The following is a 5,798-nucleotide window of genomic DNA, read 5'->3' as shown; positions in this document are numbered from 1 at the left end:
TTATCAGTTACCGAAAACATATTCGTGATCATAATTTATTTTCATAAATTAAATGAACGTCATTAAAACTTTACGTTATTGAATTAACAATAAACAAAATATCTTATTAATAAAATATTTACATCAAAATAAATCGTGCATTTTTTAAACTAGTTATGACTAAAAATAATTTTTATATTTAAAAGGAATTTATATATTTAATTCCTTAAAGATAAAACTTAAAACACTTTATTTTTTTCAACTAATTTTTAACAACAACAAAAAAAATTATGAAACAAACTGTTTCTTTAACAAAAAATCTATTACTTTACAATTGCGGTTAAAATGCTTTTACTTTTTGACTTTATTTTTTCTGAATAAATGTTACGTTACGTCACGTTAACAACAATCAGAAGATAATTTAAATATTCTAAAAGATTTTTTTTAAAAAGTTTTTGCGTAGCGCAAAACTGCTAAACGCGTAGGCAAATCGCCTTTTCGCAAGCAAAAAGCGAGCTGCGTAGCGCTTCTTAACAAGGCCTGTAATATGTAAAAAAAAATTAGCATATAATAGAATAAGTAATGAACAAATAAATTGTAAGTTCTCCCAGAACTTAAAAGCAAGATAAAAAACGATATAAAAATCGACAAAAGCAATCAACAATAATCTTAAAACAACTACTTACCAGTGGGCACAAAATATTTTTAAGATGTCTAAACCATGTCTTGTACAAACTGGGTTTAGTTTTTAAAAAAATTACAGTACTTTTTACTTAATCGTTTTACACATAAAAACAAACAAAAACAAGAAATCAAAAATATTATAATAAACACACCCAGCCGGCAAACAATGTTGAAACCTAACGTTCAATTTAAGTTGATTCAACGTTTAGAATGAAAGTTTTTTTCAACGTTAATTTGTCAACGTTGAATCAACGTTAGGTTCAAACGTTATATCAACGTTGATTCGAAGCAAAAAAGCGTTACAATAACGTTGAACTTACGTTGAAACAACGTTTAGAATGACAGTTTTTTTAACGTTGATAAATCAACGTTAAACCGACTGTTAAAAACGTTTTGTAATCACAGAAACCGTTGATAAAAACTGTTATCACCATCAAAACGTACTATGCATGTCCAATAGTGTTGTTGTACATTTCTATTACATTATCAAGGTATATTATGGATATTGAATCTACTCATAGTCTATACTTAGACTATTTAGAACTTTTTCAGTTTAGTTTAGTTAAAATAGTATGATTAAAGAAAGTGATAAAACTTGTTTTGTTAAAAAATATATTTAAATATTACATTTATTTACATAACTGAATATAATCTACACAAAATTCTTCGCTTTTCCATCATCTTTATGAAATGGAGCATATTTTAGAAAATTAACCGAGGTTTTTTACTCTATTGAATACAATAGAAGAAGCTGTAAATAAAAAAATATATTTAAAAAAATCAAAAAGGAAAGATTTGAAAAAAATATATATAAATATAAGGTATTCAATATATGCAATTTGCCAACTATAGTTCAAAACTTGCTAAATGTGCTAACTAAAATGCTTATATGACAGCTTTAGGGAAGTGGGGTGAGGGGTGGTACACCTCCTACACCCCCCGTTTGGGACGGCCCTGCTGTTAGATGATTATTAATAATTTTTTCAAATATTGAATTTTAATGAAACAACCTTTTTTCAAAATAAATTAATAATTAAAATATTAAACTTTTCTAACATTGAAAAGCAATTTTCGGGGTGGCCATATAAAATTTTCATAGGAAAAATAGGATTTTACAGGAGATGTTGCATCTAATTTAAAGAATTTTTTTCGTTTTTATTTAGGTTTAACGTCCATGTTTTTACACTAATGGGGCTTGGACAGGGGTCAATAATGTCATTTTTTATGTTAAATAGGATGCATTTGCTAAAGCAATTTTTTACAATCCCTTGCACTTTCAAGTGTTAACCAGCTTTGCAGACCAAGAATGGGTACTTTGAACATTGTACTTCCATCAAGAAATAAATAAAGAAAAGTTTTGTAGTTGTGAACTCAAATTTTACACAATCCTGTTTGTTTTCTGTGGAATTGAAATAGTTATATGAACAGTTATATATTTTGTATCAAAAAAATAACTCTTTTTATCACATTATTTAAAAAATAATAATTGTAACATACAGATGAAATACTTGAAGAGAATTTAGTTTTTATTTGTGGAAACTTAAGCCAATTCTTGGCGTTTTAGCCCAATCAATGCTTTGGTATCTGGTGGCCAATAAACAATTTTATCACTAATCCAATTAGATAAAATTACACCTTCTTCTCCTTGTAAATCTTCATTTCAAACAGCTCCACATATTTGATTTTGAAAATATTATATGAACTAATAATAAAATGAAGAAACCATAATATAAGTGTACTAACAGGTCTTGTTAAACTAGCTAAATCTTGACATTTTATAACCATGATACTTGTTAAACAATAATATTAATAGACATTATTAGCAAAAATAAGATTTTCTTTATTTTATAAATTTATTATATTACAAAAATAGATGATATTCATTAACAATATAAAATATAATAGTATAATATAAGGTATACAATAAAATATCACACAACCATATCTAAGTTTGATTGATAATATGTAAAAAAAAGAAAAAGTCTCAAAAAATAATAAACTATCATTCAAACAATTTTAAAGACCAAAAAATAACTTGTAACTTAATCTTCATTTAATAAACTTAATATTAATACCAATTTTTAATACCACGTTATTAGTATTTGTGTTTTTATTAAAAATAAAAATATTACATCACTTACTTTTTCGGCTTTTCTTATTTTACTTAAAACATTAACTCAATCCTAGGTTTTTTAATAATTGAGTTTTTTTTTGGTAATGTTGAATTAACGCTCAAAACGAAACATTAGTAGAAAACAAGAAAATATTTCTTCATTAAAATATATGTAAATATTTATAACAATCAATCTAATTTCTTTTCTTTTCCGCCACCTTTTTGAAATGGATCGTATTTTAAGAAGTCAGACAAAATGCCATCAGTTAATGTTTCAGTTGCTCCATCGTATTTAATTGAAGAAGCTGTAAATAAAAATGAAAGAGTTTCACATATCTTATAAAGGTATACCTTTAACAACACCATATAAATCAGTGCTCTTAAAGCATATTTTCACCTTATCCCTTCATTCCACCTTATCCCTTCATATTCATGGAGGCCATAAAACTGTTGGAAAATATTCTAAATTTTAATAGATATAAGAACTAATATTATGTGAGAACTAATACTAATTTTTTTTTCAAATATTTAAATTAAACTCATTATCAAACAAATTTTTTCTAAATATATCAATCCTTAAAATTCATCAATAATTAAAAATTATTTTGATTACCTCAGCATTATTTTATGAATTCTGTCTTTTAAAGTAAATTACACCAATTAATTGTAATTGATTCAACTAATAAAACAAAACATGTAAAGCTAATATCATTTTTTGAAATTCTAATTATCTTTATACAAATAATCACATATTTTTAAGTGACTGATAAAAATGACATTTAATTAAAATCACTTCAGGGATCATCCATAAAGTACGTATGTTCGGAGGGGAAGAGGGGGTCTGCAAATGGCGTATATGAGATGGGTAGGGCAGTGGATCAATTATAAAAGAAAGGAGACCCTGAATTTAAAAAAAAACAACATAAAATGTTAGATAAATAGGTTGAAAGCGTAGGTACTTTCAGGGAGGTGGAGGGTACTCAAAAAGGGTATTGCAAAATGCGGGGGAGGGGGACGAAAAAAAGCGTACGTACTTTATGGACGACCCCTTATTTGTTCTGCTAAAATTTATTAATAACTTTAGTTCTGCTCTAAAACAATACAAAAATGTTATTTGTTTTTATATTGTCCTGGTCATGTGATTAAATTGATCGTATATTAGAACAGGCATATTTATAGCACAGCTTAAGACTCTTGGAGAAGAAAAGCTTGGATATATAAAGTTAACACAAGTTAACACAAGGAACGGCATCTGGTTGTAAAAATTGCTCAACCTTGCTCATAACGTATTACAATCATATTAATGGAAATAAAACTGTGGACATTAAACATTAATTGCCCTTAAACCATTGAAATTATACTACCAAATAAGAATCTATTGTTCTAATATATACAATTATAAGTTTTTATAAGTTTTGACATAAAGCTGTAGACATAAAATTTAAAAAAGTTCTGAAACTAAAGGATATAACTATTTAATACTTATTAAAACTCACACATAAGGATAGTTTTTTTCGTCATCTAATATCTTGTCCACTTCATCAAATTCAGCTACTGACTAAATAAACATAATTTAGCTCATAAATTCACTATTATAAGCAGGCTTGGTCACTGTGTTTTTGCTTTGTAGCTTATTTCTTATATCAGTAAGTAAATATCACACTCTCTTTTGAAACTCTATAAATTAAAATAGTTTCTTAAAACATCTTTTGTTGTATATTTTTACAAACTTAATAAATTTAAATAAAAATTTACTAAAAAATAAATAACATACTGCCTTTAGCCATCAGGAACTAATCAAGGTTATCTAATTTTGGTACTTTGTTTCCTTTTTTCTTATCCTCATTGTATACTAAAAGCTCATTTAACTGTACATCTTTCACAAGCATTTTATCTGTTATGATTAATTTACCTTTAATAAATGCTCTTGCAGGCGCATAACATATAAATGCTCTAATAACTACATTATATAGTTTTTTGTCTTAAAAATATCAAAATATCCCATCTATCTGAAGTTGTCTGTAATAATTTAAAAAATCAAAAATTAAATCATTAATATTAGATGGTTTAGATTTTTCATAATATAACCCCACAATAAAAGGGTTAAAATTTACTATTCTACATAAAATAAGCCAAAGGTTCATTGATGTAGACCTAAATAAAGGTAAACCAAAAATATTCACATCAATAAGTATTGTTTCATTTATAAAAATTGATGAACCTTTGTTTGATGAAGAAACAGCTTTAGTATACAAGTCTCAAGAACAAAGTAATAGTATTGACCACCACACTTGCTTTTGTCAGTAACTGATTTTGGGGTCTAAAGCAGACGATGCCCTTCTCAGAAGGGCATCATCTGCCGTAAGATAAAAGTACTTTGCTTCAGACTCCAAAATCAGTTATTTTCAAAAGCAAAGTGGTGGTCAATAATATTACTTTGGTCTTGAGACTGGTATACTAAAAGCTGTTTCTGCAGATAGCAGAAGACTTCTGCTATCAGTATAGCTAACAGCTCGTTTACACATTCACGAAAACAGCAGTGCTCTACTTCCCATTTCACCAGTTTATGATTAAGTGAAACATCCTTTTTTTCAATTTCTCTTGAGAAAAGCACAGTGTCATTGTCACTTTAAGACAAATAATCATGAAGAAATTCTTCACTTTCATAATCGCTTGAAGCGATTGTGATATGTGATAAGCGATATGTGAGAAAACTTCAAAAATCTCCATTGAAAAATGCTCTCTTTAAAGAAAATATCCAAGAAACAACAGGAAAAGAGTTAACTCTATTAATTGACTGCAAGACAAGATGTAATAGTGTACTTCCTATGTTGCAAAGATTTTATGAACTGAAAGAAATCGTAAAATCTACTATAATTGAATTTGAAGGTTCATATGATGACAGCATTGAAACTAAAGTTAAAGACATAATAGATTGTTTGATTCCTGTTGAAGAAGTTATTAAAAAATTAAGCTCTAAATGCTGCAATTTGATGGTGGTAGAAGGATCATTTGTCTATTC

At 27.1% G+C, this 5,798-nt stretch overlaps 1 long non-coding RNA gene across 1 annotated transcript; it reads right to left on the bottom strand.

Annotated features, from left to right (window-relative positions):
• Nucleotides 1-2,784: 2,784 nt before the first annotated feature.
• On the bottom strand, nucleotides 2,785-4,555 carry LOC136082816 (uncharacterized). The gene is made up of 3 exons (XR_010639739.1): nucleotides 3,390-4,555; nucleotides 3,192-3,238; nucleotides 2,785-3,081 (listed from the first exon to the last, which is right to left on the bottom strand). It is a non-coding gene; the product is annotated as an uncharacterized LOC136082816 (long non-coding RNA).
• Between the last annotated feature and the right edge of the window lie 1,243 nt (nucleotides 4,556-5,798).

The sequence above is a fragment of the Hydra vulgaris genome, chromosome 07 (genome assembly GCF_038396675.1).
Source record: "Hydra vulgaris chromosome 07, alternate assembly HydraT2T_AEP".
NCBI classification, from domain to species: Eukaryota; Metazoa; Cnidaria; class Hydrozoa; order Anthoathecata; family Hydridae; genus Hydra; species Hydra vulgaris.
Note: the sequence above shows the minus strand (reverse complement) of the source record. Positions and strands in the feature narration are given on the sequence as shown.